This window comes from Muntiacus reevesi, chromosome 8 (genome assembly GCF_963930625.1).
Source record: "Muntiacus reevesi chromosome 8, mMunRee1.1, whole genome shotgun sequence".
NCBI classification, from domain to species: Eukaryota; Metazoa; Chordata; class Mammalia; order Artiodactyla; family Cervidae; genus Muntiacus; species Muntiacus reevesi.
Genome location: NC_089256.1, coordinates 46,210,161 through 46,224,900, shown reverse-complemented (window position 1 = coordinate 46,224,900; position 14,740 = coordinate 46,210,161).

Sequence of the window (14,740 nt, the reverse complement as noted above, 5' to 3'; positions counted from 1 at the left end):
TGACCTATGGCGTTGGAGAAGACTGTTGAGAGTCCCTGGGACTGCAAAGAGATCCAACCAGTCCATCCTAAAGGAGATCAGTTCTGAGCATTCATTTGAAGGACTGATGTTGAAGCTGAAACTCCAATACTTTGGCCACCGGATGCGAAGAACTGACTCATTTGAAAAGGCCCTGGTGCTGGGAAAGATTGAAGGCAGGAGGAGAAGGGGACAACAGAGGATGAGATGGTTGGATGGCATCACCGACTCAATGGACATCAGTTTGGGTAAACTCCAGGAGGTGGTGATGCATAGGGAAGTCTGATGTGCTGCAGTCCATGGGGCCGCAAAGAATTGGACACGACTGAACTGAACTGAACTATATGAAGAAGCAGGAAAATGTGAGTCATAAACAGGAGAAAAATTAGTCAATGGACCCAGAAATGACAATGAAAATGAATTTATCAGAGGGCTTAAAACAGCTGTTAAAAATGTAGCCAGGAATTTAAAAGAAAACACAAGAAATGAAAACTACAAAAATAACCAAATAGAACTTTTAGGGCAGAAAAATACAGTATCCAAAATGAAAACTTCACTGGATGGCCTTAAAAACAGCTTAGCTATACAGAAAAAAGATCTGTGAATGAGAAAATAGTACAAAAATAATTATCTATACCAGAGCACAAAGAGAATAAAAGTTGAAAAGAAAATGAAAAGAGACTTAGTGACCTACAGAACAATACCAAGTTACCTAGCACATGTATAATCAGAGACCCAGAAAGAGAGGAGAGGTGATTTTAAAATATTTGAAGAAATAACAGCCAAAACTTTTCTAAATTTAATGAAAAATAGAAATCCACAGTATCAAGAAATCAAACCAACCCTAAAGAGGATAAATAACAAGAATCCTCATCAATGCACATTTCACAAAACTTCTGAAAATAAATAATTAAAAGAAAATATTAGAAACAACCACAGAAAAAGCCACATTGTATACAGAGGAAAAGATAAGAATTACTACTATGAATCAGAGAGATTGTAAGCTACAATTTTTTTAAATTTACTTATTTTTAATTGGAGGGTAATTGTTTTACAATGCTGTGTTGGTATCTGCCATACATCAACATGAATCAGCCATAGGTATACATATGTCCCCTCCCTCTTTAATCTCCCTCCCACCTACCCCATCATCCCATCCCTATAGGTTGTCACAGAGCCCCAGGTTGAGCTTCCTGTGTTATAAATCAAATTCCTACTGTCTATCTATTTTACATATGGTAATGTATATGTTTCAATGCTATGCTCTCAATTCACCCCATTCTCTCCTTGCTCAACTGTGTCCACAAGTCTGTCCTCTATTGCCTGCATCTCTATTGCTGCCCTAAAAATAGATTCATCAGTACCATTTTTCTAGATTCCATACATATGTGCTAATATACAATATTTGTTTTTCTCTTTCTGACTTACTTCGTTCTGTATAACAGGCTCTAGGTTCATCCACCTCACTAGAACTGACTCAGATTTGTTCCTTTTTATGGCTGAGTAATATCCCATTATATATATATTATATATATATGTGTCTGTGTCTGTGTCTGTGTGTCTGTCTGTCTGTCTTCTTTATCTATTCATCTGTTGATGGACTTCTAGGTTGCTTCCATATCCTGGCTATCGTAAATAGTGCTGCAATGAACACTGGGGTGCATGTGTCTTTTAGAATTGTGGTTTTCTCAGGGTATATGCCCAGTAGTAGGAATGCTGGGTGGTATGGTAGTTTCATTCTTAGCTTTTAGAGAAATCTCCATACTGTTCTCATAGTGACTGTATTTATACTCCCACCAACAGTGCAAGAGTGTTCCCTTTTTTCTACATCCTCTCCAGGATTTGATTGTAGATTTTTTGATGATGGACATACTGACTGGTGTGAGGTGATGTCTCACTGTAGTTTTGATTTACATTTCTCTATTCATAATAAGTGATGTTGAGCACTTTTTAATGTTTATTAGCCATCTGTATGTCTTTTTGGAGAAATGTCTGTTTAGGTCTTCTGCCCATTTTTTGATTGGGTTGTTTGTTTTTCTGATATTGAGTTGCCTGAGCTGCTTGTAATTCTGGAGATTAATCCTTTATCAGTTGCTTCATTTGCAATTATTTTCTCCCATTCTGAGGGTTGTCTTTTCATCTTGTTTATGGCTTCCTTTCCTGTGAAAAAAACCTTTTAGTTTAATTAGATTCCCTTTGTTTTTATTTCCATTATTCTAGGAGGTGGGTTATAGAGGATCTTGCTGTGATTTATGTCTAGAGAGTTCTGCCTATATTTCCCTTTAAGAGTTTTAGAGTTTCTGGTCTTACATTTAGGTCTTTAATCCATTTTGAGTTTATCTTTGTGTATGGTGTTAGGATGTGTACTAATTTCATTCTTTTACACATAACTGTCCAATTTTCCCAGCACCGCTTACTGAACAGACTACTTTTTCTCATATATTCTTGCCTCCTTTGTCAAAGGTAAGATGTCCATAGGTGCTTGGGTTTAATCTCTGGTCTTTATAACTTGTTACATTGGTTTATATTTCTGTTTTTGTGCCACTACCACACTGTCTTTATGACTGTAGTGTAAGCCAAAATTTAATGAAATAAAATCTGAAAGAAAAACCTCTGTCCGTCTAGAACTTTATATCCAGTAAAATTTCTTTCGAAGTATGAAGGTGAAATAATGGCAAACAACAGCAGGATGTACATTCTTTTTGAGTGCACATGCACTATTCACTAAGCTATACCATACTCTAGGTCATAAAAATAAATTTTAAAATATTAGTGGAGCAAAAGAAACCAAATACTAAGAAGTACATTCTGTATCTTTCCATTTAAATGAGGGTCTAAACAATTAAAAATAATATATAGTGAAAAAAATCAGAAAAATGCTTGCCTCTAGTGGTTGGGTTGACTAGAAAGCGATATGAGGGACATTTTTAGGGTGGTGATAAGGTTCTGTTATCTTGATAGGGATTTGGTTTTCACAGGCATATGAATTATTCAGAACTCACTAAATGGTACACTTAAGATTTTTGCATCTCATTGCATGTAAATTTACCTCCAAAGAAAAAAGTGGCATATAAATATTGAAGTCTAACTAGCAATCTGAAATTATTTTTGTCTTTTCTAGGCTTGAACAAAGAAATCAATACACTGAGAAGGATGGAAGGCAGGTCACTCAAGTCAAGAAAGGGAGTTAAAAATAAGGAGTTATCTAATGTTACTTAAAAATAATGGAGTTACCTAAAAATAAGAGAACAAAATGCCATTTCCACTAAAAGGGACCAGAAGTCTTTGGGGAAAAGGTTGATCGCAGGCCTACGGCACAGAAAGAACAATAGGCGCCTGGATCATATTATGCCAGAAAACAAAGAAGTGTCAAAGAACGACAGAGACGCATCCAAGATGTAGAAGCCAGCTTGAAGGATTTCCTCTGATCCTATCTGGGATAATATCATAGTCTCAAACTAAGCGATAGCTGTCATTTTTTATATAATTCCCCTTGAGTAGAATAAATATCAGTGAAATAAATAATCTGTGAGTCTATGTGCTTAGTCATGTCTGATTCTTTGAGACCTGATGCACTGTAGCCCACCAGGCTCCTCTGTCCATGGGATTCTCCAGGCAAGAATATTGTAGTGGGTTGCCATGCCCTCCTCCAGGGGATCATCCCAACCCAGGGGTTGAATGCAGGTCTCCAACACTGCAGGTGGATTCTTTACCAACTGAGCCACCAGGGAAGCTCAAGAGTACTGGAGTGGGTGGCCTATCCCTCCTCCAGGGGATCTTCCTGACCCAAGAGTCAAACCAGGGTCTCCTGCATTGCAGACAGATTCTTTACCAGCTAAGCTACCAGGGAAGTCCGTGAGTCCACACTGATATAAATTTAAATCATAGATGATAGATATAGATAAATGAGGAAGGAAAGCTTTTCCTTACAGTAAATGCCAAGTAACAAATACAGAAAGAATGATAGACTTAGAAAATTATTAATGGATGCCAATCCCAATCTAAGTAGACAGAAGTATAATGAGGAACAAGATATTTATATATCTTAAAACATCTCCCCAAATTGCCTACTAAACAAAGGGAAAACCAGGAATTTTATAATGAAGAAACCTGGCAGATGCCACCAAATCACCAAGTGACTTTATATGCTTGCTCCCTAATGTGATGCACTGAAAAGGACACTGTCAGAAAGTGAGTTCTTTGGAGCCAGTTTGAAGTGTAAGATGTGTATTAGCGATTAACACCTATGAAGGAAAACAGAGTGGAGATGGGATTAAGAGTTTACACTACAATTCAGACCTAAGAAAGCCTCTTCCGATCCAATGGGTAGCTCTGGAGCGAGTGTTGCTTATCAGAGTGTCCTATGTGGGCCAAAATGACCACTTTTATAGTCCCACCTCGTTCAGGGACCAGAAGCAGGCTGCCCTGGGAAGGGTGTGACCCCAGATGAGGCTGTACTCTTGTAGCTGATGTGGACGCTGAAGGGTCTTCACTCACTAAAGATGGGCAGCATTTTCTTCACTGGTGGGGTGGGGAGAGGGGAGATCTAGGCATCTTAGCTCTGTGTCTATCACAGTCAACACCTTGTTGTCAACCAACCCACTTCTCCAGGATATGGTGGATCTCTTTCAGAGGGCAAACTTAGGGGAAGGAAGGAAGGGAGACAAACTACAACTGATACATCACATCATCCCCCTCCACTTTTCCTTCTAATTGTCCTTATCTTCCATTTCCAACTCTGCTGGCCTCAGTGCCTTAACAGTGGCATGACCCCGATTCTCATCTCAGGGTCATCATGCCCTTCTCCAGCCGTGGTTTCACAGTCACAGTTGGGCAGTGCAGTACTCTGAGGCTCCCAGGTGGGAAGCCTCCATTCCACACATGTTCATCCCTGCCTCAGTTATGTAAAAAGGAGCCCAACCTCCTCCTGACGCTCCGTGATCCCTGACAAGACAGTGACCCTCTTCTTGCCTGGTCCCTGGACACAAGAATTCAAAGTGCTCAGGGAGCAACCATAGTTCATAATCCCCTAGGACTCTTGTAATCACCTGCCAAACATGTGGAGACCAAGAACTCAAACCTCTCAGAGCCCAGGGTTACGGAGACAAGAAATATGAGGTCCCTTGATGAGTCATTAAGAGTCATAATAAGAGATGCCAACCTGCTTCTACCCCTTGGTACCCAGACTTGTGTATTGTCTCTACTAGGGATACAAGGAATTATGGTAGTTATGATCAGGAATCATGAGTTTTTTTGTGGGATGAGTACACTCAACCTCCCAGTTTTCTATTAGTGAAAGCTGAGTAGTATTTAGTCAGCTACCCATCTATTTTGACCCAATGAAGGCCACATTCTATTAACCATTTTTTATAATTCTTTGCCAGAGAAGGCAATGGCACCCCACTCCAGTACTCTTGCCTGGAACATCCCATGGACGGAGGAGCCTGGTGGGCTGTCGTTTATGGGGTTGCACGGAGTCGGACACGACTGAAGTGACTTAGCAGCAGCATAATTCTTTGCAGTCAGGCCAGCAGCCTGCCACTCTAGCTTTGCAGACCATTGTAGTCATCACGGTCTCACCCTGGCATTTGGCTATTAAACATCAACACTTGGCCTCTATTTGCTCAGGGTCTTGTAGTATCAGGGAACCAAATTCTATTATGACTTCTGCTGCCATCAACCCTGGCTGACAGGGAGAGATCTGCTGAGCCTCTGAACAGTGCCCCACAGCTCATTCCTCTGGGCCTTTCCAAGAACATATCATCTGGCAACTCTTGCAGTCACACATAGTGTAACCATTCCAGTGTGCTCACTTCTGCTTTCCATTCTGTCCTCTCCTGCCATTCCGGTGTTTCAACTGCCCTGTGTGAACCACACTTGAAGGAGCCATCCAAGGGCTGAATGCTCACCTCCTGGCATCCTGGGCTCTTGCTGTGTGTTAAATCCTGAATCTCAGGAAGGTACTCCCAAGTCTAACTCTTCTCTATCCAATTTTATACTCTGACCCCTTAGATTAAGCAGCCTTAGAACCCAGTCACAAATGGACTGCCCCGCTCCTTCTGATAACTGTTGCCTGGATCTTGCAGCTCCCTTGGTGTATAGCTCCTTTCCTTCCTTCCTAGGTTCACCATGTCCTCAGCTGGGCTACACCTTCACTGAAGCCTCTTCATAGGCCTGGTGACCAATAGGATAGCCCAAGAGCACATACTGCCTTTGAGGGTCAGTTACCAACTCATAATGTGGAGGGTTGGTGCACAGCCACTTACGCAGGCTCAAAAGGTTCAGAAGAGACAGGAGTGGGATAGGGCTGCAAAAACTTTGGGGTCCTCTACACGTATGACCCTGTGTGCTGTTTCCCAACCAGTGTTTCCTGACCAGGAATCTGACCTTGGCAAAGCAGTCCTGCCTTTACTGGCTTTTAACTTCTTAAACACTTGGCTTTCTCCTGGGCTTTCTCTGCAGTCTTGTTAGAGATGAGATTTTTCTCTTTTTATATATGTAATCAAAGTGGTCCTCTAACTTTCATACCTGGTTTTCAATTGCCTGTTATTCAACTTTAGCTGTATATTATATTTCTATGTAGAACCTCAATGGCAATCAGTAAGAGTCATCCAACGTACTACTCTCATAGCTTTTCTTTTCTCCATATATCTTGAATGTCTCATACATTGTACCTGCTCATATGTATTCCCTTCCACCTATATACCTCTCAACTTACCCCTGCTAAAGACTTTAACAAGTGGTACTGTCAAATTTTCCATCTATTAATATCCCCAGCCAGGTGGTAAATGATTCCATTTCAAACACTCTTTATTATTGCCTTTTTTTTTCATTATCCCACTTCTGTTTTCATCATGGGTTGGGTTCTTTGAAAGTAGGCACTAAGTAGAGTTTGGGGTATGAAATATTTATTAGGGACCAACACCTGTGAAGGGAAGAGAAGGAAACAGTATTGGCAGAGGAATAAGTTGAACTGCGATGCAAATCTAACAAAGGAGTGCTCAGTCAGTCTAGCAGGAGTTCTGGAACAGGTACCACCTATTATAGTGTCCTGTGTCAGATCTGATGGCCAGGCTTTGATATCCTTGCTTCACAAGTCACCATATGTGGACTTCTCGAGATGGACATGACATCACACAAGATTGCTCTCTGAAATGGAGGCTGACAATAGAGCATCTATTGGCTAGAGCCTATCTTCTGACCACTCTCCCTGCAGGTACATGACAAGTCCTCTTGTCATACTATATCCTCATATAGTAAGAGAGTGAGCTCTGGTGTCTATTTCTTTTCTTATAAGGATAATAATCCCACCATAGGAGCACCACTCTCATGACTTTAACTAAACCTAAATGCATCATCTCCTAATACCATCACATGTGGGGTAGATCTTCAACAAGGGAAGACAAACATTTAGTCCATAAAATTCAACAAGTCCTACCTTGAGGCAGATTCTGGAAGGGAGTCCCTGTGTCTACAGCAGACACACAGATTTTCTGCGGGATGATTACCAAAAGTGCAACTCATGAAAATAATCATATGGAAACATCAAACCCAAATTAAAGCACATTCTTCGTAGCAACTGGCCCATGCACTTCAAAAATCTCAATGTCTTGAAAGGCTGAGACTATTTTCCAGTTTCAAAGAAACTAAAGAAACATGACAACTAAATGCAATATATGATTCTAAATTAGATTCTGGACTGTGGGAAGAAATAGCCATGAAGAACATTATTTGAACAACCAATAATATTTGAATATGGAGAATGGATTAGATAGTATCAATAGTGCTGTATCAATACTAAAGGTATCAATTTTAACCATTTTCATTTTACTTAACTTTAGTTAAATTTTTTATTTTAAAATTGAAGCAATGTAGAACTTTAAAATTTACATGCTCTGAAATCATAGTATGCTAATATGTGGGCTAAAATATGTTATCATAGCTAATTTTACTTTTCTTTTCCTTAAAGATGGCTACTAAATATTTAAAATTATATGTCTTGCATTCTATTTCTATTGGATAGCACTGTTGGATTCCATTACTTTTTCATAGTATAGAAATCAAGATTATCTCTAGTACTGTCATCACCACATATCTTTAAACATTTTACATGCCCTCGTTTGAGACTGCTCTATTGCTTTATGAGCCAGTTCTATGGAAGGCCTGGGTTCTTTTTTTTTTTAACTGTTAATGAGGGACAGAAAAACAGTGCTGACCCTCTATGTAGCCAGCCATCTAAGGGAGTCCCTCATACCTCAAGGCTCCGGGTAGACCTGGTGGGGAAGGAAGTGAAGATTTGCATTTGGGGGTAGTGTGTCTGAGTCTTACATGGCAGCACTGCAGACCCAGGAATAAAGAACTGCAGGATAGAAAGGCTAGGGAAGCCAGAGGGCAAGGATTGCCCAGCATTGCAGTTGTGTAGTAGCTTTGCCACTATGACATCATTTCTTTGTCACTAACACTGCACATCAAAAGCCATCCTTAACACACATACATGTCATATTTATATGAAGTTATTTTTCTTTTAGGTTAGTGAAGTCTTTGATAGCTCTATTTCTTAGAAACGGGGCGGGTGGGGGGGGAAGCATCTTACATCTTGGAAATTCTGAAATGACATTTTCACCACTGCAAAGGTGGTTTCCAACAATTTTGCAAACTGTTATCTGGTTTATTGTCCAAAACTGTATTTTCATTAACCTTTCACACATTCAACAAATTGTGTGCCCTCTGTGTGCTGGCAGTCACAATGATAAATACAATACAGTCCTCCCCTTTAAGGCTCTCACAGTAAGGATGGTGAGAGAAATATGTATAAAGACAATGATAATCCAATAAGATAAATGTCAATAAAAATATGACCAAGAGGCTCTGAAGGATCACAAAGGGGTGACTAAGCTGCAGGGAAACACAGAAAACATTTTACAGAAAGAGGTGATAAAGAGGAAGAAGAGAAATTAATCAGGCAAGCTGTGGTGGGTCATGGAGAAGGGACTCCATATTTGTAAAGGCATAGGCACATGGAACAACATTAACAATTCAAGTAACTGCAAGTGTCCTTCTGTTGTTAGAATGTAGATGGGAAATAAAGCCAAAGGAAAGGCCAGATTCCAAAGAGCTGATATGCCAAGTTGCCAGGTTTGACTTTTATCCTGCAGGCACTGAATGATTTTAAGCAGACGAATAGTAAAATAAATGCATCATAAAATTTTGTTTTTAATGGTGCTTTAAAAAATAAGCATATTTTATAGCTTTTTAAAAACGTCAACTATTAAAGCAGCTATAGGAAGATAAAGGTGATCTGGCTTTGGGATAGAAAAGGATTTCTAAGCATGAAAACAATGAAGAAACCACAAAGAAAAAAGATCAAGAGATCAAATTAAATAAAAATATAAAATGTGTACCTGAAAGCAAGTAAAATTAAGAACCAGACAACAAACTGAAGAAAGTATATGCCAAGAGAATTAGGGACATTTTCATTGCAAATAGGCAAAGCACTAAAAAGATCATTCACCAAAGAACTATTGTAAGTGGCAAACAAATATTTAAGGGGTAATTAAAGGGGAAAAATGAAATATCTTACCTTCCTAGTCATTGCATTTCAGAATAAACAAGTGGTCCCAGTTGATGAGAGAAAGCTCTATTTAATAGAATAGTATTCCTCTGGTGCTCAAGGGCACCATACAGATTACTGTGCAGTTGCAAAGGGGAAATGGAGGGAGAAGGTTGCTGCTAATGTTATCAGGGGTCAACCTTAACATTCCTAATCACTGACCACAAGATGTTATTGGTCAGACTGTTAATATGATGCAATAAGAAATATACAACACTTGTGATGTATTCTTTCCAAAAATGTTTAGCTTAAATCCCATGCCTTTAAATCCAGCTCCTCATTTACAGAAAACACAGGGAATAGAGGATCAAAGTGAACAACACTGCAGGGAAATAAGACAAATATGGAAAAATAAAGCATTCTACAGACAACTGACCAAATCTCTTCAAAAAAAAAAAAAAAGAAAAGAGAGAGCGAGAAAGGAAGAAAACAAGAGGGAAAAAGAAAGAGAAATAAAGGAACTGTAGATTAAAAGAATCTTAAGAGATGTAATATTCAGGTTCAATGTCTGGTCTTGGGTTGGATTTTGTTTTAAACAAACCAGAAAAGACATTTTTCAGACAATGGTGCAATTTAACTATGAAACAAATATTGATATAATATTAAAAATTATAATTTTTATGGAGAGAAATGTTCTTTTTTAAACTACAAACGGAAGTAAAAAATACATTCTAATTTTTCCAGCTATAATAACAATCAAGTAAATACACATTTTAAAAAGGAAAAAAATTTTGCCTGTTAAATAGATTCCTTCTTATTATTTTGGCTTCTTTTTATTTTCTATTTAAAGTAGAATTTAAGCTACTGGCCACAGTGGGATGGTTGAAGTTTCATCACAGGTGTTCAGTCGAGTTTGACTCTTTGTGACCTCATGGACTCTAGGCCGCCAGGGTCCTCTGTCCATGGGAATTTCCCAGCAAGAGTACTGGAGTGGGTTGCCACCCTCCTCCAGGGGATCTTCCCAATCGAGGAGTCGAACCCACGTCCCCTGCATCTCCTGCATTAGCAGACAGCTTCTTTACCACTGAGCTACCTGGGAAGCTCATTCATTTTGATCTCCTTCTGGTAAAAGTGCAAATGAATTTAGTATTTCCAGGAACCAACTTGGCAATATGTGCCGAGCCAAGATTGCACTCCTCCTCCTTTTAGAAATTTATCCTGAAGAAGCAATCAAGAGATATAATGAAACATATTTTATATGCATGCATACATATTCTTTACAATAGCAAAAAATAGAAACTATCAGATGTTCATTATTAAAAAACTATTGGTATATCCATAACTGTTAAAGTTATGCCAAATAATATAGAGAAGCGCTCATAATAGAACATTAAGTTAAAAATCAGTACATAAGGGATTTCCTTGGTGGTCCAGTGGCTAAGACTTTGTGTCTCAATGCAGGGAGCTCAGGCTGGACCCTTGGTCAGGGAACTAGATCCTGCATGCTACAATAAAGATCGAAGATCTTTAGGTGTGTTGCACCTAAGACCCAGAGCAGTTAAATAAATTTTAAAACAATTTTTAAAATCAGTACATAAATAGAAATCAGTGTATGATTCAGTTCAGTTCAGTTCAGTCGCTCAGTCGTGTCCGACTCTTTGTGACCCCATGAACCACAGCATGCCAGGCCTCCCTGTCCATCACCAACTCCCAGAGTTGACTCAAATTCATGCCCATTGAGTCGGTGATGCCATCCAGCCATCTTGTCCTCTGTCGTCCCCTTCTCCTGTCCCCAACCCCTCCCATCATCAGGGTCTTTTCCAATGAGTCAACTCTTCGCATGAGGTAGCCAAAGTACTGGAGTTTCAGCTTCAGCATCAGTCCTTCCAATGAACACCCAGGACTGATCTCCTTTAGGATGGACTGGTTGGATCTCCTTGCAGTCCAAGGGACTTTCAAGAGTCTTCTCCAACACCAACAGTTCAAAAGCATCAATTTTTTGGTGCTCAGCTTTCTTCATAGTCCAACTCTCACATCCATACATGACCACTGGAAAAACCAGAGCCTTGACCAGACAGACCTTTGTTGGCAAAATAATGTCTCTGCTTTTTAATATGCTATCTAAAGGTTGGTCATAACTTTCCTTCCAAGGAGTAAGCGTACCACGTCTATAATTTTAATTTTTAAGGATTTATTTTTAAAAGACTGCAAGGTAATACAGAAATATATGTGTACCATTTATTTCTAGAGAGGGGGATTACCACTCACTGATATGGACTCAGTAGTTGTGCCACTTGGGCATAACTACCCTGTGGCATGTGGATCTTCCCAGACCAGGGGTCAAACCTGTGTCTCTTGCATTGGCAGGTAGATTCTTTACCTCTGAGCCACCAAACTTGCTTTTATGACAGTATTTCATGTACAGTCCCTCTTCCTACTCCAGTCAGTATCTGAGGATTTACTTCATTCTTTTCCATAGTAGCATATGGTAATATGGATTACTGTAAGTGATTGAATCACTTTCTACTAACGGATGTTTATGTTCCCTTTTCAGTCCATTACAACCACTGATGTTGTAAAGACTGTCATATATGAATATTTAGGTAGGACAGGTTCCTTGAAGTAGAATTTCCTGGCCAAAGGGCACACGGATTGAAAATTTCTATCAGATTGCTCTCAAAATTCCTGTACTCACTTATACTATCACTGATACTGTGTGCATTTCCCCAGTCCTCCCCAAAGCTGAACTTGTATCAGCAGAGTGTTTAACTTTTTTCCAATTTGAAAGTGAAAAAAAGTTACATTATTGTTTAGCTTGTAATTCTTATACAATTTTATTAGTGAAGATGTTAATTGTTTTATGTGTTTATTGGTCAAATGTGTTTTGTCTTCGGAGAGTTGCCCATTCATCTGTTTCTTTGGCTAAACAATGTATGAATACTATTACTCTGTTGATACGCTAGATTTAAAGCCACATCTTCAAATATTGCAAACTCTGTTGACCAGGGATAAAATATTTCAGGCTAAACAAGGATTCTAATTTCCCAGACCCTTGTATTCAATGTTTGCCAGTTTGGATCCAAAAGCCCCAGAATCCTTTTGATATTCTCACTTTTTAAAAAATAGACTCTTATGCCATACTTTCCAGATAGTTATATTACCATAATCTTCCAGGTGGAGAATCAGAACACGAAGTGTTGTATTTAGAGTTACAAAATGATTCAGACGTGTATCTCAAGTCCATCATTTCATCTTATTCTTCAATTACGTGCTCCATATTTTCCTTCTTCAATTCACTCCCCATCAGTCTCGTTTGTTGGAATAAAGAGCCAGTTAGTATTCATAGGTTTTATTCAAATACATAAATAGGTAAGTTCATGAAAGAATGAAACAATCACACATAAGCTATAAATTACTTCTTGTTCCTGTTTACATATAGTGCTTTAATTACTGCATACTTCTTGGCTAAAGGAAAAAATGGCTTAGAAGTAATTTTCACTCCAACCAAAATTCAGTAAGAAATATGGTTTAGTACAGTGGTGTTTGCTCAAAGAGAGACCTCAATGTGACATTGCTGCTGAGGTTTAAGGAAAAAAAAGTAAGGTAAGCTGCAAGGAAAGGATTTTAAACCTTCATTACAGGAGAGGGGGTTAGGTGCGGGAAGTTCTTGAAATCCAAAATATGGTTTCCCTAACTGCTATAAATACATCCATCATTTCTTCACCACCCCCATATGGCAGTGACCTTGTAGGAGTGATGGAGTGGAGAGAAAAGCCTATTTCAGGAATGAGGAGTTGCCTGTGGGCTGTAACAATGCCTTCTCTTTAACCATTTCCTGGGGACTAGGAAATGTTCTATTAACACTGATAAATATGATTAAAAATAACTATCCCCATTCCTTTATTTTGGGCTAATTACTTTGCACCCATCTCAATTAGTTTTTCTAGCAACCCTATGCCTTAAATATTATAATAATTATTATCTTATAGAACTAAGTCTCCGAAACTTGGCCAAGGTCCCACGGTAAGGAGATGTAAGAACCAGGATTCAAATCCAGGCTTGCTAACTCCTGTGCTGGCTCTTTTCACTGTGATCCTTTGCTGCCACTTGCAGTTGGTAGCTCTGTAGCCAGGAAGACAGACCAACTGCATTAGGCTTGTCATCTTTGGACACTCCACATGTCTTAGGGATCCAGCCATGTCAGGGTGTGCCTTTCAACTCGGCAAGTTCAAAAAGCCAATGTTATGTATTTGTTGGTTAATCCTGGCATGAAGTAAACTACTGGGCCACATGCATACCGAGGGAGGAAATCTAAGATAACGTAAGAGGAATGTGCATAGAGACAAAATCTGCAGGTCTGTGAAGAGGGCAAAGTCCAGGGAAGGCCCTGAGACTGGAGACAAGGGTATAAAAGCAGGACAAGAGATGTCCAGTCAATGCCAGGGATTCTAGCTATCTATTGAGAGCCACATAATGAAATGGATAAGCTTTTCCAATGGCCAGACAGATGGCTGCCTGGGACAGAAAGGCCTACAGGAGCATTGGCATCTCTCACTTGGGGAGAAAACAGCCTGTGCAAGTCTGGAGGACAGCTGGGAGGTAAAGGCAAGCTAAGTTGGGGATGCAGGAGCAGAAGGCAGGCACAGTTCTTTGAGGTGCATTGACTGACCAGCCAGGCAACTGTGCTAGAGACTTAGCCACAGCTGATTGGACCATGTGACAAAACGAGCTGGCCAGCAATCAATCAGACTCTCTGAATTTGACCTAAGAAACATAAAGAGTGGGCTGGTCAGATGCCACGTGCATGCAACTATCTGAAAGGTTATTTAGAGGGTGGGTCAGAGAGTCTATAAGTTTACAGGAGAGCAGATGTTTAGAATACACCTAAGGAAGCCCAAAAGAAATGAACATGGCTCTATCTCCTCAGAGAGAGATGGGGCAGGTAACTCATATTATGATTCCCAGTGAGGATAGGTTATATCTTGCAGTTAAGTCTCTATGACATTCCTCTCAGTCTTGATATCAAACCCACTTTTTATGAGCTTCTTAGAGTAGATTTCTTTCTTACCAGCAACTTCTGACTCAGGTAATGATTTTTGAATAAGAGTGCCATTGTATTCATGAACAATGGGACAATCCTTTCCAACAAGAATTCTTCTGTCCACATATTTG